The sequence below is a fragment of the Marmota monax genome, unplaced genomic scaffold, assembly GCF_021218885.2.
Source record: "Marmota monax isolate L192 unplaced genomic scaffold, Marmota_monax_Labrador192_F-V1.1 WCK01_AAM20220418_F8-fsc01663, whole genome shotgun sequence".
Classification (NCBI taxonomy): Eukaryota; Metazoa; Chordata; class Mammalia; order Rodentia; family Sciuridae; genus Marmota; species Marmota monax.
This window is the reverse complement of record NW_026693417.1, coordinates 2,311-26,498: the sequence shown is the minus strand read 5'-3', so window position 1 is coordinate 26,498 and position 24,188 is coordinate 2,311. Positions and strand designations below refer to the sequence as shown.

The 24,188-nt window shown below is 41.5% G+C and overlaps 1 pseudogene; it reads right to left on the bottom strand.

The window, feature by feature from the left end:
* Nucleotides 1-13,876: 13,876 nt before the first annotated feature.
* LOC124101254 (centromere protein I-like) lies at nucleotides 13,877-15,254 on the bottom strand (annotated as a pseudogene).
* Between the last annotated feature and the right edge of the window lie 8,934 nt (nucleotides 15,255-24,188).

Sequence of the window (24,188 nt, the reverse complement as noted above, 5' to 3'; positions counted from 1 at the left end):
ATAATGCAGGTCTTGCCTGACCTATGGCATTGGAGTCCAGTGGTGTCCATAGATCTATTCTTTCCATTCTTCCAGTATGTTTTTTTGCAGAAATCTTTTAAATAGGTCATTACAAAAAATTGAAATGGAAATGGAACTGGAAGAAGTTCATAGTTCTCATAGACAGAGTAAAGCATTATTTTGAGAATAAAAGGAATCTCCTTACATGGTCTATAGGGTCCTGTCAAAGGTTGGAATTTTCATAACCACTGCTACAGTCCAAGAACCATTCCAACACTCAGATAAGAGACAGGTAACACTAGAACAATCCAGCATCCCCGACGAGGTGTCATTAGCCAAAAGGAGCAAGAACGGGGATTGGACGCAGACCATTGCAGGGGGCAATGTGGCATTATATAGCAAAGAGTTGAACGAAACAGATGTAAGTCTATTACCTCGTTCACTCTCCCTAACAGTGCCAGAAACATTAGCCAGCCAGCTTCTGGCTCCCAGCAATTGAGCCAATGCAGAAATATCAGCTGAAGCCCCCTTCTCATTGGAAATCAGCCATTGAAACCAGGACCAACCTACTCCTGTAGAGGAGTTGGCACTATGGTTAAAGTTATAAACATACCTCTTAAGAGAGGGGGAAAAGGAGAAACCCTTAGCAACTTGAAGTTTCTCCCAAGAATGATCCTGACAAGGCGTAAATGTTGGGGGGAAACCAAGATTAGGGGTACAGTAAGGAGAGGCCTTGAAATGAGTGGCATTGTAAGTACTATTAGAAGAAGGAGGCACTGGGATTAGTACCTTGGAGATCATAGCCAAGGTAGTTATGTTTAAAGCAGAGCTATTTACAGGGGTCCCTGAACCTGATTGCTTCCCTGAAACTACTTGGCTCAGTACGGCATTAATAATACTCCCTGAGACCTGATTGGACCGCAATGGGTCCTCCCAGTTAGTCAAATTTTTGGTCTTAAGGCTAATGCAATTAGCGTTTCCAAGGCTGAAACAAAAAACTCCTGTGAGATTAACCTGAGATTGATTAAAAATGCTCTCCATGTCCCCTCTAGGAGAGGCACAGGGAGCAGACATCTCACATGAGGTAGAGAAAAGAGTGGGGAGGACACTAGAACTACCATGAACCGGCATCGGCATTGGCCAAGCCCGTGCCACTGCCCACCACTGCATTGGTGTCGTCTGTGCCATCGGCACCAGCACCAGAACCAGAGCACGTAGCAGAGTGAAGATCCTCATCACAGGGTTGCTGTGGTATCTCTTGTTGCTGGTCGGTTGATGTCAAGACTCTTCTTGTCAGGCGTTCAGGGACCCACAACGGCTCCGTGCGATCCTGGGGAAAAACACATACAGATCCTCGTGCCCATGTCAGCACGGGGTCGGGGCCGTTCCATTGGCCCGTAAGAACATCCTTCCACTTAACATAGCCAATCACAGAGGGCTGAGGGGACACATGTCTATCAGCCACAGAGCGACCATGAATATCCAAATTCAAAAAATTAATGGTAAAGAGAGCTAAGGACAGGCGTTCTTTAGGAGTGTGTTCAGCTCCTATTCCCCCTTTTTGTTTTTGTAAAGTTTCCTTTAAGGTGCGATGAGCACGCTCAACAATGCCTTGTCCTTGAGGATTGTAAGGCAGACCATGAGTAAGTTGCACTCCCATGGTAGAACAAAAGGATGTAAATTGTCTGCCAGTATAAGCAGGTCCATTATCAGTCTTAAGGGATGCAGGAGCACCCCATGCTGCCCATGCTTCTAGGCAATGAGTAATAACATTACGTGCCTTCTCTCCCGACAAAGCAGAGGCATGAATAACTCCAGAGCACGTATCAACAGAAACATGTACATACTTGAGGTTACCAAAGTCAGGTATGTGCGTCACATCCATTTGCCAGACAACCAATGGCTTCAATCCCCGTGGGTTCACTCCATAAGTAGGGGGATGAAGAAATGTGACACAATGGGGACATTGTAATACTATCTGACGAGCATCCGCTCTTGAAATGGAAAAACGCCTGCGCAGCGTTAAAGCATTAACATGGAAATTCTGGTGAAATAATTTAGCCCCCTCTAAGGAGGAAGCCAAGCATATCAACTGGCCTCTAGTGGCTGAGTCCGCACAGGCATTACCCTGTGATAACGGACCAGGAAGAGAGGTGTGAGCCCGTATGTGCATTGGATAAAAAGGAGCAGTGCGGCTACAGATAAGTTGTTGAAGCTGATTAAAGTAAGCAGATACATTATGGGCATTACTAATAGCTCCCACGGCCTCCAGGACTTTGAGTGCTTGTACCACATAAATGGAGTCCGAGATAAGATTAAAAGGAAAAGAACACTGTTTAAAAACCTCAATAACAATTTGCAGTTCAACCCATTGTGGATTACCAGGAGCAAATTGATGCTGAACAGGGGGAGAATCATTAATTACATAAGCTCCCATTCCAGACTTGGAACCATCAGTGAAAATATTAACAGCCCCCGGAATTGGATTGGGTGAAGTTACCTTAGGGAAAATGATGGGATGTTCTTTAACAAAATGGAGTAATGGATGGGAGGGGTAATGATTATCAATATCCCCTTGAAACGAGCAACATAGGATAGCCCAGTTGTCTAGAGTAGCACACAAAACATTAAGTTGAGCCTTAGTATAGGGTATAATAAGAGAAGAAGGTGATTGTCCGAAAAATTGAATGCTTTGGTGGATCCCTTTAAATGCTAACGCTGCAACAGCATCAGGATAGTATTCTAAAGATTTTCCTGGGGATATATGTGGGTGGATCCATAGTAAAGGCCCATCTTGCCACAGTACTCCAGTAGGCTGCCGCATAGTGGCAAGCACACATAACTGGAAAGGTTTATCACTTTGGAGCCTGCATAGAGTAGCATGTTGTATAGCTTCTTCTACTGTTATAAGGGCCGCCCTAGCCTCTTTGGTGAGGCTACGAGGAGAAGCAAGATCTGGATCACCCTTAAGGGTAGCATACAAAGGCTGGAGCACACCATTAGGAATATGTAAATATCCCCTTATCCAATTAATATCTCCCAGCAGTTTTTGAAAATCATTCAGAGTTTGGAGATCCTGAGTTCTTATGGTGATTTTTGTGGTTTCAATTTGTCATACCCAATGATTGCTCCCAAATACTCAATAGAATTCCCCGTTTGAACCTTTTCAGGTGCGATATGTAGCCCATATTGAGCTAACAGCTTTACTAAGTCTTTATAGGCCTCATTAACTATCTGTTCTAACTTAGCGGCCAATAACACATCATCCATATAATGAATGATCTTGATGGAGGAATACTTATGTCTGAGAGGTGCGAGTGCCTTCCCCACATACATCTGGCACATCGTGGGACTATTAGCCATTCCCTGCGGCAACACTACCCACTCAAACCTAAGATCTGGCTCCTCGTGGTTACACGAGGGAAGGGTGAAAGCAAAACGTTGTGAGTCTTTAGGATGCAAAGGAATAGAAAAGAAACAGTCTTTAATGTCAATAGCAATAATATGCCAGCCCTGAGGAATAGAGGAGAGCAGAGGCAGCCCTCTTTGAATGGGCCCCATAAGTTGCATTTGAGCATTAACTGCTTGTAAATCATGCAGTAGGCGCCACTTTCCTGATTTTTTCCTAATAACAAATATGGGAGTATTCCATGGAGAAGTAGAAGGTTGGATGTGACCCAAGTCCAGTTGTTCTTTGATTAAATTATGGGCTGCTGCCAATTTAACCGAGGGAAGAGGCCACTGAGGCACCCAAACAGGCTCCTTGGTGAGCCATGTTATGGGTATTTGAGCCCCAGTGGCCCCTAGGAAAAACCCAGACCAAATCTGTTAAGCTTTTGATGACCTTGCACAGGATGCCTACGCCCCTGTAGGTGTTTTCCTAGTCCTAGACCTGGCCTATACCCCATATTTTGCATAATCTGTTGAGACACCGGGGAATAGTCATTACTAAGAGTGAACTCCATGTCTTTCATCAGATCACGACCCCATAAAGAGATAGGTAAATCAAGTACATAAGGCTGAAAGGTGCCATTGTGTTCTTCTGGGTCCTTCCAAGATAGATGTCTACAGCTGATTTGAGGGGCTTGGGCATATCCCAAACCTCTTAGTGATTGATCTGAGAGCTGCACCGGCCACCCCTTTGACCAGTCCTTTTGTGCAATTATACTACGATCTGCTCCAGTATCTAGCAATCCCAAAATTGATTTGCCTTCTATGGTTAAGTTTAAAGTAGGACGGTCATTCATATCTAAGGACAAATAAACAGAATTCCCTCCAGTAACTCCAATCTCATCACTTGTCCTTGAAAAGGAATCAGCAGGAAAGCGGGTATGCAGACTGGGTAGAAGTAGCAATTGGGCAATCCGGTCTCCTGGGGAAATAGACACAATGCCCCTTGGAGCCTCCACCATAACCTTTATTGCCCCTACAGTATCAGGGCTAATGACTCCAGGAAAGACATGAAGACCTTGTAAAGTAGAGGATGCACGTCCAATTAGCAAACCTACAGTGCCAGGCGGTAAAGGCCCTTTGAACTCAGTTTCCACCAATTGGACTCCCATCTTAGGTGTTAATACAAGTCTGGAGGTGGAACAGAGGTCCAATCCCGCGGCACCTGTAGTGGCTCTCCGCGTCTCATGGGATGGCGTAGAGATGGCCATGTCTCGGGTTTGGGTGTGACATTCTCCATTGCCCCATATATTTGTGGGCCCTGGGGTCGGGGGCCCCTTCGGCCGTTTTTTGGCCCAGCTGAAATAGGCTGTCCATGGATGTCCCTCACTGATCTACACTCTTTTGCCCAATGCTTCCCCTTTTTACATTTTGGACACAGCCCCGGTTGACGAAGGCCATTGGAAGGGCCACCGTGAGGGGGTCCAGTAAAATTATCTTTTTTAGGACATTCACGTCTGAAATGACCGGGTTGACCACAATGGAAGCATGTTCCGGCACCAGGATTGCCCCCTTTTGCCATCCGAAGGACAGCAGCTGCAAGACCTGCATTAGTTAAAGGTCCTCCAATCTCTCTACACACTTTCATCCATGCTTCTATGCCCTTATTTTTATAAGGAGTGATTGCCGCTTTACATTCCTTGGTGCATTGCTCAAAGACCAATTGCTCGATAAGGGGCATGGCTCTATCAGGATCCCCAAAAATCTTTCCAGTGGCATCCACCATCCTTGCTACAAAATCTGAAAAGGGTTCTGTAGGGCCTTGTAGAATCTTGGTCAAATTACCAGACACCTCTCCTCTATTTGGAAGCGACTTCCATGCCCGAATGCAAATGTTGTTAATTTGATCATATGCCTCAAGTGGAAATCCTGTCTGTTGATTTGCAAATCTACCCTGTCCCAAGAGCATATCCTTGTCCCAATGGGGGTGTCCCGCCGCATGGTTTTGGGCGGCCTGCTCTATTGCGCCCTCTAGCACGAATGCTCTCCAGTCCAAATATTTACCCGGGGAAACGCAAGCCCGAACAAGGCTAGCCCAATCAGAGGGAGTCATACAGTATCTAGACAGACTCTCCACCTGAGTCAGCGTGAAGGCGGCATCCACCCCATAAGTGCGTACAGACTCCGCCAGGGTCTTCACAATTTTAAAATATAAGGGTTCATGGACTCTTCCCCTGTTGTCATCCTGAAAAACTGGATAAGCAAGACCCATCTCAGCGTGAACAGCCCTCCATGTTTGGGCATGGAAAGCTCTCCCCGAAACGCCCCCACCATACGGCGGTGGATCCGGGGGATCGCTTTTCTTGAGCCCTTGTTTATCTTTGTTCCCTTCTCCTATAGCTAAACTCCCTAGCTGACGAGACAGCCTCCCGAGCTCTTCCTCCTCATCCTCCTCCTCCTCTGACCCACTTTCGCATGGGGGTGTACGCAGCGTACTGAGATTTGGATACAACCGTTTCCTCCCCCGTCTCATGCTCCGCACACTCCCATCCTCCCGAGTCACTTCACTTTCTGCCATCTCCGATTTTTCCTCATGCAATTGCTCTAAAACCTCCTGTCCTTTAGTAAGTGCTTCCTGACATCTGCCATCTGTAAGGCAACCACGGACCATTTTCCAAAGGGGTATCACCCCACCCTCTAATATGCCCTGCTCAGAAGCAAAGTCAAGATCTTTGCCTAATTTATCCCAACTAGGCACAGTAAGGCTGCCCGAAAATGCAAACCACGGTGCAGCGATATCTATCTTCTGTAAAAATCTCTGTAAAGTACTATGTTTCACTTCCAGTCCCTTGGAACGTAATAGGCCATCTAGGGCCAGGAGAATCGGACTTGAAGATGCGGCACCCATGACACAACAACAAAGGAAGCACAAAAAAAAGAAAGCGAAAGTAGGAGCGAAAGTGCACAGTGCAGCTGCAATAAAATGTAAGGCTCTCTCTTTCATTACAGAGGAGCTGTCCCGCTTTGGTCGCGGATCCCACTTACTAGGGACTAACCCCGCTTTGATCGCGGATCCCACTTACCTGGGACTAACCCCGCTTTGATCGCGGATCCCACTTACCTGGGACTAACCGGTGCACCACCCCTGACTGTTGAAAGTTCTGGTTCCCGGGTTTCGGCACCACTTGTCGCGACCCCTTGCCCGCAAGGAAGACGCAACTCGGGAATCTTCTTTCAACAGTTTATTCAGGCCCTTGATATTTCTTCTTCTCTCTCCTGGATGCCCCTCCCAGCCTTAATAAAGCATCCCAAGCCCCAATGCAAAGCTGCCGCGTGGAGCTTTCTCACAGGGTGGTGAAAAATCATGTGCCAACTTTCCCAGATAATAAGTTGTTTGTCACAGACCACAGCGGAGCCAGCGTCATCTTGTAATGGCGACCATAGTCTGCAGAAACGGCAGAAGCGGCTCACCACACTGTATGGTCTTGGATCCTCTCTGCCTCCCCAGCCCCATTTCTTGCTTCTCTTGACTTTCTGTGCTTCAGATATATTGAATTAACTATAGTTAATTTTAACTTGTACTATAGAAGTGAGCGCAAATATTACTTTTCAGGGTTGACTCCTAGTATTTTCAAGAGAAGTTCACAATCCCTTTTCTTTGGAAGAGTTTTCAAACATAAAGTTTAAATTCTCTACTGATTGAATTTGATACTATCAGATGTATGAAGATGAAAACATCATTTTTAGTGAAAGAATTGAATTTAAACTATTGTCCTGTGTTTGTTTTAATAACACCTCGGTATTTGGTTAGCTTTTGTCAGGGATGCAGAAGTTTTGACCATCTGATTTTAGATATTGCGTATTTCTGGAGACCTTTGTTCTGTTGCCTTGGATCTGTTTTCCAGATGGGCAGATGGGAAGAAGGGTTACTATCAGGCAGGAATGAATAAGTTAAGTGGCAGAATGAGAAGCAGAGAATAGGAACATGCTCTGTGGGCTATGACTGTGGTATTCCAGAAGCCTTTATTCTGTTCAGGGAGACAAGGCTAACATACAGTTTGACTAACCAAAAACATATCCACTAGGTGGAAAGACCACCTCCCAGTTGGACAGAGGATGCCTGAGACTGGATTCATTGCTTTCAAAGTTCCTTTGCAAAAGGTAAGCAAAAGTTAATTCTGTATTCTTTCAGAAATCTAAATTCACCATAGAATACTGGTTTTGCTTTCTTTTCCTTTTCCAAATTAATATAGAATTTTAACATACGTAGCTATATATGTAAATTTTAACACTAGATGAAAATTCATTCAAAACAAATTGTTCACTACAATGTTGTTTAAAAAAAAAACTTTCCTTGTAATTTACTCATCATAAACATAGGTGCCTTTTTGCAGTATGGGTTAAAATCCCTGGTATCCTCCCTTCCAAGTGGGAATCTGAAGGCAAGGAGTGCTCTTTTTCTCTTTGGTAGCTGTGTAGGCCACATGGCCATCAAAGAGTCAAGTTGTTGTGGCCATCAGAGGAATAACATGGACTTCTCAGAGTGAGAGGGTATAATGAAGCTGTGACACTTTGTGGTGAGGAGCTTTTTTTCTGGGAGGTTTTTTGGGGATGTAGCTGCTTGTAATCATGCTACAATTGGCCTCTGTAAGTTATGAGATGACATTGACTCTGCCTTCTCCACCCAACTTCCTGTAGGTTTTACACATATGCAAATAATGGAACCCTTATTTATGGCTGTTTCTGGGACTTATGAGTCAAAAGTCATGCATCCATATGGTCTACGTTCCACAAAGCCAGAGCTGGGGGTTTGGGAGGAGAGCTTTTGTATTCAGGCAACGTGTCTTCATTGTTTATGTTCCTAGCCACATTCCTAGAAAAAAAAAAAAAGCCTTTTTGGCTCTTCTTATCTCTCAGAGCCATTCCATGGAAGGATTATTCGATACAGTGTTATTATTTATGAAATTACAGGTATTTGGGTTGAATTTGAATAATTCCAGCATGTTGTCCAGGATACACAGCTTTTGCAACTTTCTACACAGTGTCATAGCTTTTTGTTGTCTTGTCTGCTTATACCTGTGACCCTGTGTGCCAGCATTTGATACACCACTATATTTAGAAGCATGGCTAGCTGTAGCCAGACTGAAAACATGGAGTAGGTTCTTCAACAATGTCTTTCCTTTGAATGCATGTCCTATGGAATTTAGCCAAACTACTTATTTTCACAAATAATATTAAGAACCAGCTTCCACTGTTTTCTACAGTGTTTTTTAAAATTTATTTATTTATTCTAATTTGTTATACATAACAGCAGAATGCATTTCAAATCATAGTACACATATAGAGCACAATTTTTCATGTCTCTGGTTGTACACAAAGTAGAATCACACCATCCGTGTCTTCATACATGTACTTAGGGTAATAATGTCCATCTCATTCCAACATCTTTCCTAACCCCTGCCCCTTACCTCTCCCTCCCTCCCCTTTGCCCTTTCTAAACTTCCTCCATTCCTCTCATTCACCCCATTATGGATCAGCACCCACATATCAGAGAAAACATTTGGCCTTTGGTTTTTTGGGATTGGCTTACTTCACTTAGGATGGTATTCTCCAACTCCACCCATTTACCTGCAAATGCCATGATTGTATTCTCTTTTAATGCTTTGTAATATACCATTGTGTATACATACCACCGTTTCTTTATGCATTCATCTACTGAGGGACACCTCAGTTGGTTCCATAGTCTAGCTATTGTGAATTGAGCTGCTATAAACCTTGATGTGGCTGCAGCACTAGAGTATATTGATTTTAAATCCTTTGGGTATAAACAAAGTGTGGGATAGCTGGGTGAAATGGTGCTTCCATTCCCAATTTTCTGAGGAATCTCCATACTGCTTTCCATAGTGGTTGTACCAATTTGCAGTCCCATCAGCAATGTATGAGTGTACCTTTTCACCACATCTTCTCCAACATTTTTTGTAGCCTGTATTCTTGATGATTGCCATTCTGACAGGAGTGAGATCAAATCTTCATTTTTATTTGCATTTCTCTAATTGCTAGAGATGTTGAACACTTTTTCATATATTTGATGATCAATTGTATTTCTTCATTTGTGAAGTGTCTGTTCAGTTCCTTAGCCCATTTATTGATTGGGTTATTTGGGTTTTTTTGGTGTTCAGTGTTTTGAGTTCTTTATATTTATTAGAGGTTAATCCTTTATCTGAGGTGCATGTGGTAAAGATTTTCTCCCAATCTGTAGGTCTATCCTCATGTTATTAATTGTTTCCTTTTGCTGAGAAGAAGCCTTTCAATTTGAATCCATCCCATTTATTGATTCTTGTTTTACTTCTTGTGTTCTAAGAGTCTCGGATTTGGTTTTTTCTTTCTTTCTTTTTTTTTTTTTTTTTTGGTGTTAAGTTTTTTGAGTTCTTTAGATATCCTAGAGATTAGTGCTCTGATTTGCCTGTGGTAAAATTTGCTGCCATTCTGTAGGCTCTCTCTTCACCTCACTGATTGTTTCATTGTTTCTTTTGCTGAGAAGAAGCTTTTCAGTTTGCATCCATCTCATTTATTGACTCTTGATTTTCATTTCTTGCACTATAGGAGTCTGGTAAAGGAAGTCAGGGCCAAATCCTACATGATAAAGATTTGGTCTTTTTTTCTATTAGGCTCAGGGATTTTGGTTTAATTCCTAAGTCCTTGATCCACTTTGAGTTGAGTTTTGTGCATGGTGAGAGAGGGAGTGGCTTAATTTCATTTTGCTGCCTATGGATTTCCAGTTTTCCCAGCACCATTTGTTGAAGAGGCTATCTTTTCTCCAGTGTATGTTTTTGGTGCCTTTGTCTCGTACGAGATAACTGTATTTATGTGGGTTTGTCTGTGTGTCCTCTATTCTGTACTTGGTCTACAAGTCTGTTTTGGTGCCAATACCTTGCTATGTTTGTTACTATTGCTTCCTGCTTCACTCTTCTTGTTAAGGATTGCTTTGCCTATTCTGGCTCTCCTATTTCTCTTTAGTTGATAACCAAAGGACTTAAAAACAGCATACTACAGGGACACTCGCCACATCGATGTTTGTAGCAGCACAATTCACAATAGCTAAAATGTGGAACCAACCTAGATGCCCTTCAATAGATGAATGGATAAAAAAACTGTGGCATTTATACACAATATTACTCAGCAATAAAAGAGAATAAAATTATGGCATTTGCAGGTAAATGGATGGATTAGTGAAGTTAACTAATGCAAAAAAAAAAAAAAAAAAAAAAAACGAATGCCAAATGTTTTCTCTGATATAAAGAGGCTGATTCATAGTGGTGTAGTGATGGGGAGCATGGGAGGAACAGAAGAACTCAAGATAGAGCAGAGAGTTGGGAGAGGAACAGAGGGGGCATGGGATTAGAAAAGATGGTGGAGTGTGATGGACATCATTATCCAAAGTACTTTTATGAAGACACAAATTGGTGTGAATGTAGTTTGTATACAACCAGAGATATGAAAACTTGTGCTCTATGTGTGCATAATAAGAATTGTAATGCATTCCGCTGTCATATATAAATAAAAATAATAACAAAATAAAAAAGAAAAAGTTAATTTAAAAAAAGATTTCTTATACAACATAGTGAGTACATGGTTCAGGCTTTCTTCTTTTTTTGAGGAGCTGAATTTTTAATTTAATTTGAAATATTTTAATTGATACATAATTGTACATATTTATGGTGTACAGGGTGATATTTCAATATATATGTATACACACAATGTATAATAGGGTAATTGGCATATATATTACATTTCAAATATATATCTTTGTGTTAGAGAACATTCAAAATCCTATTAAGGAGTCATTTTGAAATATGCAGTTCATTGTTGTCAAACTCAGTTTCCCTACTCTATAAAACATTAGTTTCCTCCCCCAACAGCACCCCTTTACCTGTAAACCATCCTCTCTCCAAACTTCACTCCCCAACTTTTTCCAGCCTCTGCCAATCACTATTTTACTCTCTCTTAGGACAATCAACTCTTTGAGCTTCTACATACACATGAGAACATATAGAAATATTTCCGCCTGTGTGAAATGAAACCCTTTGGTTACCTGGCTACAGCATACCAATGTCCTGATTTTTCTTCTAGTTCAGTGGTAAGTTTTTTGTTTGTTATTCCTATTCTTTACTTCTTAATGTTGGAATACTCCAGAGGTTAGACCTTTGCCATTTTCTCTTTTTCAGCTACATTAAGTGATTTTTATCTAATGCCATGGTTATTCCCTAATGACTCCCAGATTAATTTTCAAGCCCTAAATTACACTGTGAAATTCAATTTTCTATTCAACCTCTTGAACCCAACATGGGCAAAATAGAACTCAAGTCCATGCTTCTCCAAACCTTCCTCCAGTTTGCCTCATTTCTATCTCAGAATTCACCTACTTGTTCAAGAAAAGAAAATCTAGGAGTCATGTTTTACTTTTCACATTTCTTCCTCCTTATATACAAGTCATCAATAATCCTAATTTCTCTATCTTCGAAACAGAGACTGAGTGCAAAATGTAACCACTTGTCCGTCATCTGTGAGACTCGCCTAAGACTCTTGCCTGGAATATAGTAATAACCTATTTGGTCTCCCTGCTTTTCCCTCAACCCTCTTCTTCCCTACCTTTCCATTATAGCTTCATATTTCATACAGGGAAGCCAAATTGTACCACTCTACTTCTCAATCTCACTAGTGGCCTCGTTTACATATACTTACTAGGCTAAATGGACCTTTTGTAAAATAGTCTCTGCCTTTCTCCCCTAGTTCTTATGACTCTTTTTTATTTATTTTTTATGAGAGAGAGACAGAGAGAGAGAGAGAAATTTTTTTAATATTTATTTTTCAGTTTTCAGTGGACACAACATCTTTATTTTATTTTTATGTAGTACTGAGGATGGAACCCAGTGTCCCGCGCATGCCAGGCAAGCGCGTTACCACTTGAGCCACATCCCCAGCCCCAACTCTTTTTTCTTAATCAGTATGCTGCATCCTCACCAGCCTCTGCTATTCCTAAACATGCCACATAAGTTAATATTCAGGGCCTTTTCACTGCCTTAACCTCTCTGCAGAATGTTCTTTCCTAGTCGCATGGCTTATATGCTTATGAGATTCTCTTCCTATGTTGCCTCTTTAGACAGACCTTCCCTAGCCACCTTATTTATAGTAGCAACCACCTCCACATTCTGCCCCAATCCCTGCTTTTTCTTCTTAGCACCTGATGTTATATATTGTTTATAATGTTTTGGTCAGTCTTCTTCACTGGGATGTAAACTCCATAAAAGCAGGTACATTATATGGGATACAGCTGTATAACCAGCACACAGAAGTATACCTGGCACATGGTAAGGAATCCAATACATATTAATTCAGTCTATGAGTGGATGAATGGAATTTCTGTTATCCAATAACATAGTTTTTGTTTGAATGAATAGGATATTAAAGAAAGTTAAGGATGTGCCCATAAAGACAAAAGATGAATTCAGATTCATTCCTCTCAAATGATACGAATTTTTTTAAGACTAGGAGAGTTATTCAGTAGTAGTAAAGAAAAAATTTATTTTTTGAAATACTATTTCAGTTGTTGGTGGGCTTTATTTGTTTACTAATTTTTATTCATTTACTGTGCAGAGAATTGAACCTAGTGCCTCACATATGCAAGGCAAGCTCTCTGCCACTGAGATACAACCCCAGTGATTCAAAATGTATATTTTCAACAAGAGAGTTTACTTTATATGAAATTCATAAAAAGCCTCAGTATTACTTTTGAATGGAAAGTTACACTTAGTGTATTTAGGCCTGAACATTTAAAAAGCAGATATATACATACACATATACACACAAATACAATAGTTTTATTAAACCCTTCAGTATAAACAGAAGCATCTTGATTATCCCCCTATCCTTTCCCCTTTCTTCCCAAAACAAATTTTTACCAGGAGGCCATCAGCTACTCAAGGCTTTAGAGTCCTATCTGTTGTACCTTTTCAATTTGGTACTGCTGCACCTGTTCATAAGAAAACATGGCAATATCTACATTGGTTTCACAGAGGCAGCAAAGTATTCTGCATAAGTATGTCTGTGAATTTTCTACCACTGTGCAGCTGATAGTTTACAAAAATATGGACAATCCCACCACGAAACAGATGTCTTTCTGTGTGTATAATTTGCTAGAAGGCAGGGCATGGTTAGGAGGTCAGTTTTCACTAGTGAGCTGAAAAATCTAAATTATGAAATATAGGTAGCCACACCAAGGCCCTCCTGAGCCATGGACAGAAGGCTGTTCTGAGTACTCCTGGAAGATGGCAGTCTGTTAGTGAGATGAATAGGGAAACACAAGTTGAGCCACTTGACTTCTCTAGAATTGAGGAAGGATTTTAAGCCAGCATGTTCCGTTTGGATGTCAACATTCATTTAACTTTTATCACGGTGGCTGTGCTCTCTGATAAGGGGACAGCTGTGATCATGGCACAGAAGAATTATGAATATTACTTCCTATGAAGACTTTCAAGCCAAGTAACCCTTCTGAGAAGAAATGCTCTCAATACCAGTTCCATTTCTTCCCCCAAAGAGAGCTCATGTTTATTGTTCTTTCTTCTGGACTTTCCTGCACCAGAAAAGGAAGCAGCAAAGCTTAATAGAGAAGGGCAATAGACTCAATTTAAACTATTGTATTACTTACTACTAGAGGTTTTTCTAGGATTTGGAGGTCAATGTATGTTCCTTTCTCAAATGGTTTGCACGTGCACAGGCAGCCAACCATGGTTGTCAAGTAATGATAAAATTGTTCGTAGATAGATCTCGCTGCTGAAAAAGGAGTCTGATTTTGCCTTTTGAACCAACTCAGTTTTCTTTGCAGCAGTCAAACTTTCACGATACCTGTGCATAATATATCAGAGCTGGTTCAGTATACTGGTACCCAGGCTGAGTAGTGCAGAGTCAAAGATCCCAGGAGGAAATAGTACTAAAGGGCGGTCATAATTTACATAGTGTGACATACTTTCTCATAGAAATCCCAAATGAAGTGCAATAAGAAAGTACTGCTACTCTCCAGTGATATTGCAGTAGTGGACAGCCATCCTACATAGTGAATCATAGACACAGAGTTCATGAATCGACCCAAGGTTGTCTCTAGAGGACTGCTTGTCACAGGTTTCATTCGAATGTCCACAGAAATCCACAGCAGCCAATTTTGCAATGGTTCTTTCAGACTGTGAAGAACACTGAACTTGAAAGAAATGGCTGATGTAAAGAAGAGCTGTGCTGGATGGTCAAAATGAAGAGGCTTCACATCTGAGAAACTACTAAAAGGAATGCAGCTTAGGAACTGAAGGAATTGTGACCAACAACAGAGGCCATCCCAGAGAGGGAGGCTCTTAGACAGGAACAAAACCCTTCCTGTAGGAAGCAGTGGGCCCTGATGATAGTGTCCAGCAAGTTGGGAAAGTCTTATCTCCATGTTCATAAATTTTCATTTTATACTAAATACATTCTTGTTGTAATATTTGCTCAACCAGTGATAGAGAACCCAATAAGATCAACTCATCTCTGACACAGTTACTATAGGGAAGTAGCAGAGAGTTGTTCAAAATGAGCCCATCTGAGCAGTGGAAAGTCAAACATCTGCACAAGCCAAGGCCCTTCCCACCACAGCATGAGTCTCTTTTGTGTTCCCTGAATCTCTCACAAATGTGCCTGCTACTGTGCATTTCTTGGAGGCTCTGTGAAGCTAGAGTTTCTGAGACCAACTCCAGGACCCCTCTGATGCACAGCATGGTAAACCACCACAGCCCTGTTCCAGTGCACTCCTGGTTCTTGAAAAGCTCCAGGTGGAGTACCATTCTCTTCCTTTACTCATGTCTACAGCAGTTTCTGTCTACTGCTAAGTCCTTCTCATTAAGACTCAGGTTAAATCAGTTCCACTTCCTTTATGGATTTATTGAGCACTTACTTAGTAATGGATTCTTTTAATTGCCTCCATTCAGTGATATCTGCTTCCTCAAAATTCCTAGTGCTTGTATGGTACGTAGTATGAAAATGCTATTTATTTTTTATTGTATGTTTTCCATCTCTCCAGAGTGATTGGACACTTTTTTTGGACATGTACTCTGTGCCTACCAAAAGTATGTGCTCTAACCTTGATGATATAGGTAATGACTAGATCTTTCTACTAAATTTAGAATTTGGTATTTCTAACTCTAATATTAATCAGTTCAAGCCAAGGGACTCTGAAAAGTAACCAAATACATAGTCAACAGATCCAAAGTGACTACACTATATAGTCCTTGGTTCCTTCTGTGAAGGATTTGGTACAAAGAAAAACTGACCCTGATTATTTTCTCTGAGAGTCCTGGGAGGTCAAGGAAAAAGAAACAGTCTCAGTTCAGGAAAGAATGAGTTTGTTTGTTTATTTGGGTTTTATTTATTTATTTATTTATTTACCACTTTTCCACAGAGAATTCCATGTGTTTCTACTCCCTGAGCAGTGTTGGCACTGGCTGACTGGAGAAATTGTGGACACAGCTTCCTGGGCACCTGCACATGGCACAATCCGTGGATTGTAGGAACTGGACTGGAGAGGGGAGAGTCTGAGACCATGAGGCTGAATCATTCCAAGCAGACCTCACAGCTGCTAGCACTGGGAGAGCAATGCTAAGTCACTGGAATCCCTGCAACTTCAGACATTGAGTGGACATCTCACTCTAATGGCATCAAAAACGTATTGTAAAGTCTCTTCTGCAGCCTGTAGCCAGAGCTCATTAGGAGACGTGATGGTTAATTTTAGGTATCAGCTTTACTGCATTAAGGAATAGGAACATGGTAAAGAATTACTTCTGGGTGAGACTTTCAGGGGTGTTCTGAAGGAAACTGATGTGTGGTTGTACAGAATGAGTGGGGAATATCTACCCTCAATATGGGTGGGCACAATGCAGTCGGCTTCAGGCCCACATAGGAACACAAGAAAGGCAGATGTAAGTCACTCATCTTTTTCTGCCCCTGGGAAATTAAATCTGTTCATTTTAGAGGATGGATTCCAAGACTGGCACCAAGTGACTCCTAGATTCTCAGGACTTTGGACTTGGGCTGAGAATTATGCCATTAGCTTCCTTGGTTCTGAGGGTTTTGGATGTCGACTGAGCCACATGAGCAGCATTGCAGGGTCTCCATCTTGGAAAAAGGCTTCCGTGAGATTTCTCTTCTTCTGTAATTATATGAGCCATATGTCTCTGCCGAGATTTCAGAGTATGTTGTAGAAAGCCTGAGAGCATGGTCGGAGGCATGACCAGGATCAGAGCCACCAAAGAGACTACCCTTTGGGGCAATGACTTGGCATTGTAGGAGTAGGGCAGCCCCTCAAGACCCTAAAACCAAAGAGCCATCAGCCAACAATTCCGGTCTGGACAAGATGAGGGCAAACTGCTAACTTCTGAGAGCTGCTGGGTGAAGTGAGCCCAGCAAAAATATAGCAATGAGCTGTATGAGGCCTTGGGGGATCCAACCCTTGTGTTAGTGTGCACCTGTGCAGGACATGGAATCAAAAGAGATTGTTCTCCAACTTTATGACTTAATGTTTTCCCTTTTTTTGTCTGGCCTTGAACCTGAGAATCCTCCCACCTCAGCCTCCCCAGTAGTGGGCTTACAGGCATGTGCTACCATGCCTGCTCCAGTCACTCAGTTCTTCATTTGTTCCTCCCTTTTGGAATGGGGGACTGACCGTCCTATACCTGTTCCACCTTTGTATTTTGGAAGCATGTGACGTATTCATTTCACAGGCTCACAGCTGGTGAAGGATGAATTGTGCCTTGAGTCTCACCCACATCTGATTTATCGGAACCTTTGGACTTTTGAGTTCATACTCTTGATGCTTCAAGAAAAGGGTAGGCTTTAATTAGTCAAGGTAAGACAAGTGTAAACTACTACTTTCCATAGCATTTCTAAGAAATTTAGCGATTTTTTTTTTACAAAAGCCAATGCTGATCTCTAATTCACTGACCATTTAAATCTCTGAATAACCTTAAAAGCTGAGGATTTGATTTTATTTTTTTTAACCTTTATTTTATTTATTTATTTTTATGTGGTCCTGAGGATTGAACCCAGGGCCTCACCTGTGCTAAGTGAGTGCTCTACCGCTGAGCCACAGCCCCAGCCCTGAGTATTTGATTTTCAAGGATAGCACCAGCTTTTAAGAAAATTCACCTGGCTTCAGCTGAATTGTATGGTTTCAACAAAGGCCTCTTTTACAAGATAGCCAGTGTAACAGAACAGAGTATGGCAGTCCTTATCCAAGGGCGTTCCCTTATCAAAGCCTGGTAAGTGGGATCACAGAGGCACTCCTGGGATGAATCCCCCAGAATGACACTGGCAGCAAAAAAATGGAAGAGGATAATAGCAAATGGACTCATTACTTTTAGAGTTGCTCAATGCTCAAGGATTCAGGGATGTGTCCACCACTGGTGGCTTAGCTGGCTTTGCATTTTTGGTGCACTCTGAAAGGTGTGTGGATGACCTAGGTAAGGTGGGAAAGTATCGACCGGGTAGAATGTCTTCATTGACCTCCTGGGTACTCCCCAACTAGGACAGAGTCTTCCCCTGGCCTTCTTGTGGGAGGTTCACATCTCCATGGTCAAACGTGAGGACCAAGAATTTCAGAGACACAAAAGAGAAAACAGATGGCATTAGAAAGAAGACCAACATCATCCCATTCTAGTACAAAGTGTGTTTACCTCACGAACTTCTACTTGAAAACATTTAAAGAAAAAAATATGTTGTGGATTTTATCAAATCAGGTCTGTCTCCTACAAGAAGGTGGAGAACATCAAGAAAGCTCAAATCATGATGAGAGTATTGGCATACTCAAACACCTACAATCCTTGTAGCAAAATTAGGTTAATGAATATCATGAGAACAGGCCGAGGTGGATTCAGTTCTACTAACCTTCAAGTCAGTCATTCGCTGTCATTAAGTTGCTCTGCCTAGAGCATCATAAAAGTAGGTATGGTACCTTGTATATCTTCCATCATTTATCTTTTACAGCTACCTACTTGCATTTATCCTAGTACCTGAAAGAGCACATTTGGTGAACTTACAGGAGGATTGTTAAGTGACTTCATGTGTGGTCATTTTAATTTAACCTAGTAACTGACATTTTCTGTGCTTTACTTTTTCATATTTGTGTCCAAACTTGGTTAGGGAAACTTGTCTGATTATTACTGCTCACTAAACCACTCTTGCTTTCAGTCTAAAACATTGTGCCTCATTTTCATGGCAAGGTATTTAATTCTTTTTTTAAGTAAGGTTTGAACCCAGGCATGTTTTACTACAGAGCTACATTCCAAGCCCATTTGATGTTTTATTTTTGAGACAAAAATCTCACTAAGTTTCTCAGGGCCTTGCTCAGTTATTGAGGTTGGCCTTAAATTTGTGATTCCCCCGAGTCTCCTGGGACTTTGTAATGACAGGCACCAGGCCCAGCTGAATTTTACTTTACTTTTTAAACCAGTTTGAGAAACATTATTTTTAGTTCTAGTTATAAGTGGAACCCATTCATATTTCTTGTGCCACTGATTGTTGTGACCATATATCCCAGTCATCAAATGCTTTTGCAGGGGTGTGGTTTGGGGGGGTGGCTGGGATTTCAGGAAGGTACCACCATATCAGCTTGGAATTTAGATCTTAAAATAACAATTTATTTATATTCAAAAACTAAGCACTCATTTAATAACAAAAGGGCACAAAGTAGTTTTGAATGTGGGAGAGAGGCGTAGTAGTTCCCAGTCTGGAAGTTTTCTTTCCCTGTGTCTTAAACTCCAGTAATTTTCAATCTTTCCAGTTAGTCTTGCTGTTAGACTCCAGATTTTCTTAAGAATTTCATTAGTTTCCATAGCCTCCAAAAGAAAAGTGAGTATTTGACATGTATTGAACTGTAGTATTCCCTAGCCAGCACTCTCTAGAATGTACAAGTTATACAATTTATCTTGTAATGTAGAGCCAGAGTCCATAATTCCATCTTACTCCTTCTCAACATTTTTTTTTTTTTTTTGCTTCAGTCATTACTACAATGCCCCTGGGAATCCGCACATTTTGCTTCTTTTATGTAGCCACCCTTTGTGTTTTCTACTCGAACACTTCCCTAGAGTTAGTCATTTCTAGGCCAGTTCTCTCACGTGGTTTCCTCAATATTCAGGTCACATTTCCTTCATAAAACATTCCCTCTAAACCCCTCTCATGGTCATGAAAACCTGGGGAACTGCTAGAGATGCAGAGGCACTGCATCTCCCACAAAGCCCCTTGCAAATCTAAAACCTCCCCAAGTTGCCTCATTGGTAAACTGTATGGTGGAGGCGGTGAAAGGAAGCAGCAGGAATCAGCAGAGGGGGTATTTACAGTAGAGAACAATGCATCCACAAGTGCTTGGAGTGCCCTTCCTAAAGGCACTCAAGCCCAAATTGCCATTCCCAGGCAAAATCACCTAAGGTTTTAGGTCTTTCAAATGAAATAGCCAGGATAGTGCTGGACCTTGCTGGTCAGGCAACAACCCAAGAAGACCAGAACCTTAAATGGCCTTGTGCCCAGTGGACAGTGTAGAGGACATACAGCAGCTGCTCCTTTCAGAGTCCCATGCTCAAAATTCCTACCCACCACATCCAAGACCCTTTACCTCCTTTCCTCCAGGATGATGCCTGGCGGCATGCCCACTAACCTCCATCTGTCAATTATATTCTCAAGGATTTAGGACCAGGGTTGAGAAGGTGGTGAATGGGGCTAGAATCAACTTCTGGAAAATCTGACCAATGATGAGCAAGCTCTGCAGCACCTAGCTTTTAAAGGAAAATAGAACCAGAAGAAAGTGGACCCCAGTAGTTAAAAAAAAAAAAGCAGTGACCAAGCTGACTTCCTATTTTTTGCTTTTGGGTAGGTGTTTCCCAAGACATATCCCCTCTGTTACACTCACATAAAACTCATATTCAAAGAGGGATTGCTAATTCAAGTAAACTAGCCGACTTCTTAAACGAATCAGGGATTGTAACCCAGGACATTGTATTTGTTTTCAGCTTGTTTAATTTTCTACACAAAATATGTAGCGTGAGGTATTACGGAGGGAATAAGTTATTGGTTAGAAGAGAATGTAAGACTGTAAGAATACCTATAAGATGTGTTGAAAGTGTTATGGTGAATTAAGACAGAAGAGGCCAGATACCTAAGGAATTCTCAGGAACCAGATTTATTAATTGCAGGGTTCAGAGGTGGCTTGAGCCTAAGAATTCTTCCTCTGAAAACAGATGATAGAAATTCCTTTAATTTTCTACCCAGTGGGAGTAGGGTGGGGTGGGGTAGGAGATTCAAATACCATGGAATGTCATTCTATCCTCTAGATAGATACAGGTTTCACAAGTTTTTACCAAGAAAACATAAAAATCATTTTTTAATAAGAAGCTTTCAGACTACTCTGTCACACCTTTGTGTGCAAACCTGACATTAAAAAAAAAAAGAAGAAGAAATTACCAACCTCAGTATCCTCTGCAGACTTCCTGCTGATCTGACAAAGAGAAGCTTAATTATGGCAAGGGTCTTCTGGGTGGGTATGACTGGCCTGCTTCAATAGTGCAAAAGCAATGGTTTCACAAAGACACCTACATGATAAAGTTCCTGCCCCTGCAACCAGGACAGGGTGTTTATATACCCAAGTGCAAATAGAGTGCCACATTCTACTTGTAGGTATGCATATGTTTGAATATGTACACACCTTTTTTCCAGTAAGGTTCAGCAGGCCTGCCACAGGAGACTTTGTATGTCACCACCTTGAAAATTTATGCTTTGTTTTAAAGCTTAACTCGGTGGACACTTTCTGAAAATTTATTTGGGAGCTCCCTGGGAGCTTGTTCTATGGTAACTTATTTGTCAAAGTATAACTTAAAGATCCAGCTCAGGTGTTACCAGATCATCCAGTGTCTTTTTTCTGCCAAACATAATTGTGTATATATCTTTTGGGGTTATATTGCCACCCCCAGCCAGAAAACCCTTGCCATAATTAAGCTTCTCTAAAGTGACTGTGTGGTCACTGGCTTTTAAAATGACTGAAAGCACATTATAGGTCACCCTCCCATCCCCAATACACACTAACATGCATACCAATGCAAGGCTTCACTATTTAACTTATGGATCCCTTGCAGAAGAATTTGGGAAGACACTTGTACACAGCACATCGTAGACCATACCTAAGGTAAACAGTACCCATCTACTTCTCTGTTGACTCTTTCCCTTCAGAATATGAATATAGTGTTTTGCCTAAAGAAATGGAGGCATTGGAGATACTGGTCAAACAGAGGGCATAAAGTATGGGTCAGGTCCTTGCAGGAGCCAATATAGGACAAAATCCAGTCAATTCAACATTTTGATAAATACTGATTGAATAGCTGTTTCTAGTGTTAGGGATATAACAGTGAATGAGTCCAGCAGGTGGATGCTGTTATTGTGCAAGTGCTATTCTTATGGAAGTAGAGCTCCTAGGATAGGAACCAGGCTCATCTGCTCCCATTGAGCATAATCCCCAAAGTAACTCATTTTTCCTAATGTTTTTAAAACATTTTTTTAGTTGTAGATGGACACAACATCTTCCTTTAATTTGTATGTGTTGCTGAACATAGAACCCAGTGCCTCACATGTGCTAAGTGAGCGTTCCACCACTGAGGTACAACTCAGCCCCCCCTCAGCTTTTTAAAGGTCTCTTGGTAAAGGGAGGGGACATGAGGTAATTAATGATGGTGGAATGTGATGATTATTACTATCCAACATACGTGTATGAAGACATGAATTGCTACGAATATACTATGTATGTAAGCAGAGATACGAAAAATTGTGCTCTATATATGCAGTAAGAATTGTAATGCATTCTGGAGTCATATACAAATAATTAAAATTTACGTAAAAAAGAGAAACCAACCATTGTTTTGGGGACCAAGTCTTTTCCATTAGGCAGTCAGAGGTAAAGCATGAAGGTTCAAGGCTAGATGGTACAACAGGAGTTCAGAACTGGAGAAATAAGCAGTGCCCCTGGTGGTCTGTATTTTTTTTTCAGTCTCTCAGCTTTAGCTCTTCGTCCCAGTGCTCAGCTGCCCAATCCACCTATCCCTAACTTCCTATTCTTGTGATTGTATGTGAGGTGCAGTTACATTGATCATGTATTCTAACATGAACACAGAAAATTTACTTCCGGTTCATTCTACTGCCTTTCCTATTCCCAACTTCTTCCATCACTTCATTCCTCTTTCTCTAAACTAATGAACTTCTATTCTTCCCTCTCCCATCCCCCAACATTCTGGGTTAGCATCTGCATTTCAGAGAGAGGATTCGGCCTTTGGCTTTTTGGGGGGATTGGCTTATTTCTCTGAGCATGACAGCCTCTCTAGTTCCATGCATTTACTGACAAATGCCATAATTTCATTCTTTTTTATGATGGAGTAATAGTCCATTATGTATAGATACAACATTTTCTTTATCCATTCATCTGTTGAAGGGCTCCGAGGTTGGTTCCATAGCTTAGATTTTGTGAATTGAGCTGTTATAAAATATGGATGTGACAGCATTAGTATAGTATGATGGTTTTAAGCCCTTTGGGTATATGCCATTCAACAAACATGTATCGATTACCTCTTATGTTCAATACACTGTTTAAGACATGGGACACATGGAAGTGAACAACACAGATGAGAAAATTTGGGGTCCTCAAGGGTCTTACATTTCAGGAATTGTCTGGAAAGAGAGTGATGGAAAGTCTAAATCATAAAAACAACAAAGAACTAAATTACATAGTGTATTGAAAGGTTCACAACACTACAGGAGAAGTGGTCCCTGTTGAAAGGAATCAGATGGAAGGAAGGAGAAACCCTGAGAGGTGATTGCAGTTTCAAAGAGTGTAGTCCGAAAAACACTCTTGGAAAGGTACAATTTGAGAAGAGGCTTGAAGGACGTGAGAAGAGTTTTTTAGGCTTGGAACAGCAAGTGGGCTCCAGAGGTCTGGGGTGGAGTGATTGAACGGGAGCATAGCAGTAGATCAGGCAGAGCCAGAGTCTGTGAAGCAGTACAGCCTGTTTTTGTGAATAAAGTTTTATTAAAACAGAGCTAATGTCCATGTATTCTCCTGTTTTCCATGGTCATGTCCATGCTACAAGTGCAGAGTGGAGCTGTGGAGACAGAGACAATCTTGCTCACAGACAGTTATGTATTTACTACATATCCATCTTTTTATGGAAAATGTGTGTGTCCCATATCATGTGTAGGGAAAGGCAGTAAATGGTTAGGAATTATGCTAGAACAGAAATGGAGGAATGGAGTTAGAAGTGGATAGGTTCTAGATGCGATGTGAAGAGAGGGTAGATGAAATTTACTAAAATTCCAAGTGTACGATTGAGAGAGAGAGAAAGGAGTCAAAGGATGTCAAAGGATTGTGGTCTGGGCAACTGGAAAGATGACATTAATTAAAGGAAATTTTGCACAGACCAGATCACCTTCCCTGACTCCCCTCCATCAGTTGAAGGAGAACAAATTGGAGATTCTTTTTCATACATGTTTAGAAAGTAGATACAAAGAAAAGAAAAACACCCATTTGGACTAGAGGCCATGTCCCCATTCTCCACCTGTCCCGCAGACTACTCCCTCCAACTGTGGCCAGATGTCCCTCCCCCATGAACCCTGAGATTGTTGTTGTAACTTCTCATTTAAAACATCATGCGAAGACACCAGGTGCCATGGTAGTTACAGGGGACTCACAGTGTGCC